Source organism: Calypte anna, chromosome 1 (assembly GCF_003957555.1).
Source record: "Calypte anna isolate BGI_N300 chromosome 1, bCalAnn1_v1.p, whole genome shotgun sequence".
In the NCBI taxonomy this organism is placed as follows: Eukaryota; Metazoa; Chordata; class Aves; order Apodiformes; family Trochilidae; genus Calypte; species Calypte anna.
The window spans coordinates 157,861,091-157,872,793 of record NC_044244.1 but is presented as its reverse complement, the minus strand read 5'-3'; positions in this window follow the sequence as shown (position 1 = coordinate 157,872,793).

Sequence of the window (11,703 nt, the reverse complement as noted above, 5' to 3'; positions counted from 1 at the left end):
TATGTCCTCCAGCAGTCAGCACAAGTGCGTGATTGTGCCACCAGCCTCTAAGCAGTGTGTGGCAGCTGTATAGAAAAACACTTTGCATTGACTGCTGAGTGTGGATTTCTAGTGTCACGTGTCTAGGACAGGCAAGTAGTATGAAATTGGTTACTGTAAGGATGCTTCTAGAACCCAGGTGGATCCCAACAAATCAAACCTTGCTCCTCCCCTTTCTTGCATCTCACCGGTTGGTAATGTGGGTGCATGCAATGTGGTAACTCCCTTGAGAAACATGGCAGTTGTCTGGTCTATCTGTTTGCTTGTTTAATTTATGTCTTTTCCTCTGTGGGGCAAAGATCTTATCTTAATTTATGGATAAAATCCTGTCGGGTTCTCAATTGAGCAACCTCAGTTCTCATCTAGCTCTCAAACAGATTACACTTCTTCTGGGACTGAGACCATGATATTTGCCACGAGGAGATCCTAAGCAAGGACATACATCCAGCATGGTATTCATCAAGACACCAAGGTCTAAATAGTACCTAAATTGTATTGCAAAATCATTCACTGTATCTGAATGTATTCCCAGAGTAAAGCTTAAGGTGTTACTACACTCAGGATACTGAAGTTCTTGTCTGTCAACTGGAACCCCGTGTAAATTAATAAACAAAGCTTAAAATTGCATTGGACAAATTAGACTTGCACAGTTGCCAGGAAAACAGTTTTAATTGAAGGTGTGTCTTTAGAAAGAGGAGCCTGTACTGGAATCCCTGGTGGTGAAAAGGCTACCCATCAAAACTTAGAGAAATGGTCACTGCAGGCAGGAATGAGGGACATGGTCAAGTCTTGCTGATAAGATTCTGCTGGTTTATGCTGGAAATTGTGTCCAGAAATCTAAGCCTTGCAATGCTGAAACCACTAAGAGAACTGATTGTGAGATTATTTTTCTGGAAAAAGAAAACAATGAAAATCTTTTAGCTAAAATTTTACATGACAAACTTTAAATTGCGACTGATGTGCCTGGTCAGAGGGAAGCCCACATGTGTGTGCTCTGGTAACTGACATACCAAAGCATATGACAGACCCTTCCATGGAGAAGAGATGAGTCCATACTTGCCATACCTGCCAGAGAATCAAAATCATAGAATCATGGAATCTGCTGAGTTGGAAGGGACCCATTGGGATCATCAAGTCCAACTCCTGTCCCTGTGTCGGGCACCTGCAGAATGACACCATGTACCTAAGAGCATCATCCAAACACTTCTTGAACTCAGGCAGGCTTGGTGCTGTGACCACTTCCCTAGGGATTCTGTTCCACTGCTCAATTGCCCTCTGGGTGAAAAACCTTTCCCTAATATCTAACTTAAATCTCCCCTAATTCAGTTTCCTACCATTTCCATAAGTAAAATGTTCTGTAATGTTTGGAACAGGAGGATAGCTAGGATGTCTGCATGGCATAAAGCACTTCTTTGCAAAGCTGCCTCTAAATGAGTCGGAAGTAGTCCATCTTCATGCAGCTTTCTCCTTGGGCTAATGAATCCTGCCTCTTGGCAAAGCTAATTAGCCCATATGAAGTGCTATGCTAATATGGCTAAATTGTGCTTGCTACCCACATTACATAGTTTCAGGTCAGGGTGGCTATCTCTGCATTAAACTGCATTCATGGCTGTGCCAGGGGCATCAAAATACCCTGCAAATGTGAATCTCAGAGCGTGACTCTGCCAGTCCTCGTCGGAGAGAGTTCTCATCACAGGCAGTGGGAACTTAGCCTAAGGAGCCCATGACTAGGCCTTTAAACATTCAAGACCAACATTTTGAATAATTGAGTCCCTAGTTTGCCTCAGGATATTATGATAGTTTTCAAAGGCTGTTTCCAATATAGCAATAAGCCACAACAACATGTGTGTTAGTATGCAAGCAGTGCATGCCTTCAGTGCATTGGCATGAAGCCTTTACCACCCAAGAAGTATTCCCAAAGTGATCCAAAGCCTACTGAAATCTGCAGAAAACTTTCTATTGACTTCAGTTGGCCTTGATTTCCATTGACTTCAACGAGTTTTGGATTGGCCCCAGAGATTATCGTCCCTCATACAAGGACTGTTTACATGAAATAATTGTAAGGAAAAATATGCAAACAAGTCTTGGAGCAAGGTCCCACACCTAGGACTCTTATCCTTGGTGATGGATGCAGAGTCATGCCCTTTTCTGCTTCTGTCTTGCCAGGTCCCTGTTTGTGTTTTTTGTACAATCTGGCAACTTCAATACAGAGGTGGCTGGAGCACTCCCTGGGGACTTGGAAGATGGGTAGCTAAACCTTTCCAGATTGGAAACTACCATAGCTCCATATCACCCATCCTTCACAAATGCCCTAGCAGCTAAATTGTTGTATACAAAGTGGTTGTTGGCAGCTCTTCCTTTGGCTATGTTTTACAAAAAGTGGTGTGAGCCACCCTGCTGTATGGAGGCAGATGGATCCAGATAGAGTGTAGGATGCCTCAGGAAAGACCTATGGACCAAATGGATCTCAGTGAGTCTGAGGCTTGAGCAGAGGCCAAGCTCTGTAGCTCTGTCATGGAAGAGATATCCTTGGAGCTTGATTATAGGTGTGTGTGTAATTTTCTGAGTCAAAAAGGCAAGAATCTGTGGTAGCAAGATGCCTGTAGTGGTACTGGGAAGTTGCAGGAAAGCAGACATGGATGTAGGTGTTCACATGCTGGTTAAGCCAGATATTTCAGGCTTCTCCCAGTCTTGTCCCGAGTTACTCAGCATTGCGGAGTTCATCACATTAAGCACTGAACTAATAAATGCAAGGATTTCTCCATCCATGGGCTTGCTCAGGCTTTCAAGTTACTGCCTATGGCAGTAGCATCTGGGTACAATCTAAGTTTTGCTTAACCTCCTGTGGAAGAAAAATAGAGATGAAAACATAACAGTCTAATTCCAAATAATAACTATTCAATTCAGGATTATCAAGAAGCTTTATTCAGATATTGCTCTGGCACTGAAAATATTTTCTTTATTGTGGAATGGGAACTTCTTGATGAGTAAACTTTGATAATTGGTGCTGCAAAGGTTGTAGAAATGATAAGATCTGAGGTTATAGGAATGTGGTAGCTGTTTGGTGATCATACAAGTAGAGTGATATTTCCACAGGCAGATTAGTAAAAATATCCCAGTAGGAAAGGAATTAAAATGCTTAGAATTCTTTAATCCTTATCCTCACAGAGCAATAATTTAATAAATGTATTTCTGCTGTACAGATGAGCTTTTTTTTTCCAAATAAGTTCATCTACAGACACATCGATTAATGTATTAACAGAGAGGCAATTATCTAATACAGTGTCTTTGTAATGCGTGGTTAACAATTAATGTGCTGTTAATAATAGTTAATGTATACTGATTAGTTAAATGCAAACTCATTAATCAAAACAGAGCCAGGTATAACAATGCTAAGTAGTACTGTACCAGTGTCATGCCGGCTTGGACGGTGGTGTTAATTATAGGCCAGATGTTGATAATCTGGCTCAGATCAAGGAATTACTTGCTCCATCAGTAGCCTTGAGGGGTATTTCTACACTCACTCTGAGATGCTCCTCGAGGCTGTTCCCAAGACCACATGCACTGAGTCTGCCTCTCCACTACTAAATTAAACGGTGCCGGGGCACTGGAACTTAAGTCATCAGAGTGGTTGCTGACATGCTTTTGGCCTGGGCCATCAAGCACTCCACGAAACAATTCCCTGGCACAACTGAGGACTTTGCAGAGGCCGGGGACTGTTTCCAGGTGGCTGTGGGATTGTGGCCACCCTGTTTGGGGAGTACGGGAGTTTAATACAAACATCGTGGTATGCTGTGAGTTGGGCAGTTTTGATCCTGGGGAGTGGTCCCGTGCAAGTGTCATTCATTAGTGGCAGTGCAGCTGGGCAGCAGAAATGGTAAAATCTGCAAGCACAACCCCAGCTGTGACTCAAATCCACTTTGCAGAATCCAAAAGACTCCCTCTCAGTTCACAATCCTGCTGTGCACTGCGTAGCCCTCCAGCAAACAGGAACTGGGAGGGTTGGTGCCAATCCTCTTTCCCAGCCACATGGGCAACCCTCTGGGTACTCATGGTTGCTTCTGGAGTTCTAGAGGTACTGTTAGAAGTATGCAAATGCTTTTCCCTTTGTTTGTTGCAAGCAATTTGTTGTAACAGTTCAAACACTCGAAACAAAGCCTTCTGAGGCTGCTCAGGGTAGGACACGGGTGCATCCATTACACCCTCTGGTAGTGTACATGGATATCGATTGCCAGTCCAGCCCCATGTGTTCAGTGTCTATACTCATCTGTGACAAGTCAATTGTGACTGCAGTGCTCTGCAGAACTGAGCCTGAGGTAACCAAAACAAATATTGTCTTTTACTTCAAGCAGTATATAGATATGTATACATATACACACATATATATTGCTGACATGTAGCAACTATTGATAGAACAAGCTCTGATGTTGCTGTTAAATTGCACGGAGTAGTTAATCAGTGGCCCTATTTTATTGTTTTTGACATTGCTTTCTACAGGTTGAAGAAGTTTACCTTTATAAGAAGCAGAAAGTTGACAGATATAGTAGATAATTCTGTTATGCCTGCTTGGAAATGATTAATGCTCAACTTTTGAACAGGTCTGCCTTGAAAAGGAAATGTCACCTGTTCAAACGCAGCTTTGTATGTTCTCCTGGGGTAATGTATTCAGTGCTTATCAACATGCTGATCTGCTGGTAGTTTCAGGGAGTAAATGTGAGTTTCAGCAATTGAAGCCCAATCCTGCAGGTGCATGTTCAGGCAAAACTGCCATTAGTTTTAATGAGAGTTTGTCTTATTCAAAAGTGCAGGATGAAGCCAGCAAGTGGGTAAATTAAATATGTGAGCACAAGGGTGGGTTTTATTACTCAGAATATATTGATGTGCCTTTGAGACCTCGATCCAAAAATGTTTGGAAATTGCTTGAATTTTTCATGCAAAACCAGCCACTGGAACATTTTTACGATTTATTAAATTCTCATTTTTATTTCCCTCCCTTCCGGATGCTTAATAAAGAGTTCCAGCTGTTTCTATTTCCATTTGACAGATAAAGTAGACCCTTATTCTGTAAAGCACTCGGTAACATGTGTAACTTCAAGGGTGTGAACAGCATCCTCTGACTGCAATGAGCTATCAGTGGGCTTGAAATTATGCATCTGCAAAGAGCCAGCTTTCCATAAGCACTCTAAAAATATAGATGCGATGCAACAGGATTTTTAAAGATGTTTAGACATGTTCCACACTCCCTCTCTAATGATTTCTTTTGTCCTCACTGTTGCAGTTAGAGAATAGCCATTACAGACCTCACTTTTATAGTAATATGTTTCATCAAACTTCAGTTTCTGTATTGTGAGGAAATAGTAAAAATAGTTTAAATTTAACTGTAATGCCAGGAGCAGAGAGAGACAATTATTGCAAAGCTTGAGTATAATTTTCTCTCTAGAACTGTATTAGCCACCTACAGATTTACTATCACACTGCCTCTCTGGTGTGTTAGGACCCCACTTTTTCTGGTGCTAAGCAAAATAGCAGGTCTTGTGATCTATCAGGTCATTAGAAAAATTGTATAAGTTTCTTCTGTTCATGATCCTCCTATGAGCTGTTCACGTTTTCCATGAATTTGTCCATTGTTCAGATTTGTATGAAATTTATTTTCTGGGAAAAGTTTATTAATTAAGTAACCGAGGAACTGAAGATTGGGGCCAAAGGGCCATATTTTTAAGCACTCACTAGGGAGAGTTCTGTTTATACATATTTCATGGGAGGGGTTATAATTTCAAAAATAATTGTGGTGGTTTGGAATTTGTAAATGCTTTGGGTGGATATTGTTACGTACTAAGTTTTTGAAGTAACTAACATTCAAATGACATTCTTAGTCATTTAACTCTTCAGTATTTGAACTTCTCCTTAGAAAGTAGTTTGACAAATACCAACACCATGGAAACTGTAATATTTATGTACTAATCGAATACAAATAGAACATTTTCCCTGCCACTTATCTTTGTAGAGTGGAGACAGTTCCTCATTCCAGTTATGTCCCTCTATCTATCTATCTATCTATCTATCTATCTATCTATCTATCTAATTCATCTATCTACCTATCTATCAGTCTGTCTGCCTGATTTACCCTTGCCATATTAAATTCTTCATGCACATAACTGACATTTTCTTAATAATATTTTTGTTCTACCCACTTCTCTCATTGATCAGTATGCCTATAAGCAATGCTGTGATAGTCAGCATAATCTTTTGAATTTGACACAGCTGGAACTGCAATTCAGTATGTTTCATTTTTCTTGCAAATAGGTACGTTTCCCAGTTTTATAAATTTCTCCATATTTTTATTGTATGAGTTTATTGTATTAAATTTTTAGCTGGATTCATGTTTTGAACTCTGTTCACTTAGTTCCTGTGTAGACATCTGAAGGCATTTAGGTAATGCTACTGGGGTTTTTCCTATTTTTTTTTACTGAATGCTACAAAATGCACCGAGAATAAGAACAAATAAGGATTAATTGGCTATTCTTGAAAATTATTAGAAAATAAGCATAGTAAATCTCTTCCTTTTTAGGGTGTATCTATATTTTAAGCACTGTAACCAGTGTTAATATTACCACACTCTCTGTAGATAAGCCAGTAGTGTAACTGCAAGAGTACAGGGTTCTGCATTCTACATGAATGTTTACCTAGCTGAGATACACATGCAGCCTGTACTAAACTTCACACTCAGATATTGCTCTCATTTGGTCTGGTCAGGTTACAGATAATTCTTCCCTTCCCATGAATGCTGCTGTTGTGTCATTGATTGTCCCCTCAGAGAGAGCTGTTGGAGAGATGGGAGTGAATTGGTGAGCAAGGAGAGCTGGTTTGTAAGCAACTGATAGCCCAGAAATGCCAGGCTGGTTCTGACTGGCTTGGATGATTAAAATGATATTTTTAGAATTAGGAATGTTGTCTTCTAGAAAGGTTGATATTTATAGTGTTGATTGCAATAAATGTACCCAAAGATGATCATATTTCTGCTGCAGACACACTAGTTCAAAAGATCAATGACACAAAACAACTTACTTGTTTTCAAATGAGCCTGGCTCTAGTTACTTAATAAGAATAATAACAAAAATATAGAAAATATATTTTAGCACTGAATCACCAAACCCATCCCCTCAGCAGGAAAATGCAATTGTTTTAATGCATCAGATAAGTGAATGAGAAGAGGAATCCTTGGTTTCTACAGCACAGAGTGTCAACAGAGCTGCCTGCAAATCTTATGGGAGCAGTGGATAAATCAGGCACTGGATTTTAGTACCTCTTGTGTCACTGTGCAGGATGAAATTCAGCATGAATTGGAGAGCTTAAGGGAGAGCTGTTTTGGGGCCATTTTCTTCTTTTGCACATTCCCAGTGTTGGAGACATTCTGTTGCTCTCCTGGAAAAGTTTTAAGGACTCCTAAGGTATGCAAGGAAGTCTAATTTACCTCCCATCCCCATGTACTCCTGACCAGAGCCATGTAAGTTTTCTGAAGAACAGATCATTACTCAATCACAAGTCTCTCACTGATACCATGTCATGAGCAGGTGTAAGATTTTAGCTAACTTTAATTATTTACCTGTTTAAAATATGCTGCCTTTCACTGGGCACTGAAATAAAATAGCATTTTGCAAAGAATCCCTGAGAAAGTCCCTGTAATGCCTTACTGCCAGGTCCTGAAGTGTCATCCCAGACACCGATTAAAGTACAAACTAGAAAATAGTGGTTGTTTGATGACAATCTCTATAATGATGCCCAGACTTTTTGTTTCCTCTCTTGTTCTATACACCAATATGGATCAACTGTAAACATAAACAGGAGCTTTCATTACCTTGTGTTCAAGAAGCTGCAATAAAAACTGCTAATGGAAGAGGAGGAAAGAAAAAGGAAAAGATCAAGTGCCCTAAAAGATATTTACACAACAAGAGTTTTGTGACCACGAGATACTATTTTGATGTTACATATAAGGAGTGAAGAAAGAAACTGCACTTTCAGGAAACTGTGACAAGAATAAGTGGGAAAATAATTACATTGCATGACTTGCCTTCTCTTTGTACAGACACATTATATGGAAAATGCCAAAGCAAGCATTTTATAAGTGAAGTGTAAGTTTTATTCATTTGCTGTCTGATCAGAAGTACTTCTACATACCTGCAGTATGAGTGTATTCTTTTTTTTTTTCTTTCTTAAACATGGGAGTTTTATTAAACCACCGATAGGAAAGTTCAGGTGTTTATTTTAGAAATCGCTTTACTTTAGAATTTTGTTTAGAATGTAAGGGCTGTTGTATGATTCAGTGTGAAATTATTGCCTTAATGTTCCCTTTTCCTTCTTTGAGTGGATAAGTAGTCTGCTGAAGGGTGTGGGAACAGCAAATTAATATTTTGGTGAGACTTCCATGACTCTGTCACTTGTGATGTAATGAGCAAGGTAAGGAAACATAGTCTATAGAAAAGAATTGGGAAGTAGGACAGCCTGAAACATCTTTCAGAATAAGCATTGAGATTTGCTGATTTGTGGAATTCTTCCAAGTGGGGTCCTTGCGGGCTTTTTTTCCTGGGTTTCCTTAGAGGTCTAGACAAGCAGGCTGCAGAACATAAACCCCCAGTTAATTTGCAGATGGCACCAGTAGGATGATGCTTCAGGCACTTCAGTGATAACTTCAGAAATCAAATGGGCAAAGTGGAGGCATGGCCTGAAATTTACAGACTGCAACTGAGCAAGGGGAACTGCACAGAAGTACAATTCAGAAAGAAAAATCCAATGCACAAATAAAATGGAGAATGGTGAGGGATACAACAGCAAAACAGGAAAGGATTTAGAAATTCCTGGGAAGTACAAACCAGATAGGAATCAGCAATATGAAGCTGTTGTGAATAAGACAGATTCAGCAGTCTGTGATCAACAGTGTAATCTGTAAGAGATGGAAGGAGACATCAGTTCTGTCTGATGTTGATGAAACCTCAGCTGGAAGACTCTGCTCAGTTTTGGGCACTGTGCTTGAACAAAGATGTACACAAACTCCAGAAGGTAACAAGAAGTGTAAAAGCTTTAGAAACCATGACATACAAAAGAAGAGCCATAGAAAGAGAATCTCTTGGTCTCAGATGGGGAGACTGAGGAAGGAATGTAAAAGTCTGCTACATTAAGAAGATTACCATAAAAAGATAGATTCATTAGAGGGAACTGAAAAATCTTCTTTTTCGGAGGCTTTTAAAGATGGGCTAGAGAAATCCCTGTGAGGATAATCTGGGAATACAGCAATGTCTTAAGGTCATTCCCAGCCTTACCTTGCTTCAATTCATTGACTCACCGGGTAAAACTTCACCTGAAATCAAATATTCACTTTTAAGGAGATTATTAGGAGAGTTTTTTGAGTGATATATTTCTAGCATGGCACCCTACCATTATTTTTTTTCAACAGATAGATAATTCTTATCTCAGTGTTTTCTTATACTTGATGATTTTTATGAATATTCACATTGAAGCTTGAGGAGGCCTTTTCTAAATTAGAATTATGTTTCAAAGGCTTTTCTTATTACATTTTGGGTGTTTCTTAGATTGCAAATGTCTCTAATCTGTTTCCTTACAGATATTGTATCATAGGGGGTAAAATTGTAATCTCTCTCTTAGAATAATTCGAACATTTGTATTTAGTGTACATACTGATATTTAGTATTAAAATACCTGATTCTGAATGCTTCTAATTTATCCATTTGTCAGCTTCCAAGCCATATTTCAAGTATTTTTTCACTGGCACTAGTGAGGTTCATTTGCATCATATTTGGTTCATTTGCATCACTTTGCAATGTTTCTTGTTTCAAAGAACTTACCCTTTAAAAATACAGTTAACCACAAGTAACCGTGTTTATTAGTCCATACCTCTGGATGCTGCCCTCAGTATAGTCAATGGGACAAAACTGTGATAATAATTTACATCCTTGTTATCTTGATAACATTTTGTTGTAATTTAAGCAATCCTGTTGGACTGATTGAAAGTGAAATGTGCCATGCAGATTTCAAATTGAATTCAGTGTTCTACTTTAAAGAAAACCAAACCACTTCATTTATTTTTGTGGCAAAGGAAAAGGAGAGACAGTTTTGCTTTAGAAAAAAAGTTGTGAATGTGACAGTGTTTTAAAAAAAATGTTTTTACTTAAACCCACATTTCTTTCAGCAAAAGTGGTTGTGTCCTGTCATTACCACTCACTACAAAATCCCATTGTTACCAGAAGAGACACACATAAATCAAGCACTGACAGAGTAAAAGGTTTTGTTCCTCAAAATAAGAAAGGAGGCTGTGTAGTATGGAGAGGTAGGTGACAAACCATCTGCTTTATGGCATGTGAAGGATCAGATGTTGCTGCACCTGATGTGACTCAGTGGTATCATTTGTTGCAGATTCATAGACAGAAGAGGTTCTGCAGTCACAGGATGGAATTATTATTTTTTTTTTTTTACCTTAACGTTTTGTTGCATTCTTGGTGGGCTGAACTTGGACGTGCACCACAGACATCTTGCTCTGATATCTATCATTCACCTTCTACACAGCAGTGCCAGGACATTGTGGGGGTGGCTGCAGGTCCTCTGGAAGGGAGCTTCAGACCCAGCCCAGCCCACAGGCCATGGATTCTCAGCCTTCTCCTGGAGGGATGGCAGCCTTGGAGAAATGTTGTGGCTCCAGGGGAAGAGTGATGGAGTCTGTCTGTCTGGCTGTGTGGTTCCCACAGATCTCTGAGGAATGAAGTCAACTCAGTGAAGCCATCCCACAGATGTCAAAGCAACCGATAGACTATCTGAGCACTCTCACCTTTCAGCTTCATGCCACCAGCAGGCCTGCGTGCAATGCTTCCTCTGCCCAGGGATCCTTTCACCAGGGATTCCACCTAAACTCCCTTCCCAGCAGCCTTTTGGCTCTTTTTTTGGGAAGGATTCAGGCTCCATTTCACATACCTGCAGGGATCTCAGCAGAGCTGCTCATTATTCCAGCCCTCTTGCCTGGGAAGGTGTGTGCACACCAAGGATGTACCTTCTGTGGTTATTTTCCCTCTGAGGTGAGGCAGGTGGAATTGTTTGCCTGGTATATACCATTCATTTTCCTCCTGGTAATGGGCAAACACCTTTTTCTTGCTGTTGGCTTTCCTTGATGGAACCTGCAATGCAGCACAGCTTTCCTATGCATTTACTCAGCCTGCAGGGCACCATATTCTGGTTTCATTCTTCAGGTTTCTTTGAAGCAAGTGAAGAAGGACTGGCTCTTGAAAGTACAGAGGTTAGGATCCAACCCTTATTCATACTATGTTGTGCCTTAACTGTGCAGATTATACCGAAAGATGCATCAGGCCCAAACTAGACATTAACTCATTTCTTCAGTCAAGAAGAGACTTTTTTTAAATTTTTTTTTTTAATGTTATGGATTTTTATCCACTCATTATCCCAAAATTTTATCTATAGATTTCTAATGATGAGTTAAAGTCAAACCTTGCTGTACCATAGACTTAAGTAAAGGGAAAAATGTTATTTGTACTTCATCATTTCTGCTTCAAAATTACTAGAGGTTCTTCCATTGCTTTCAAATCAGAGTAATAGTTTCTCTGAAACATGACAGAAGACGATGGGCATAGTTTGGTTTGTGCCAAA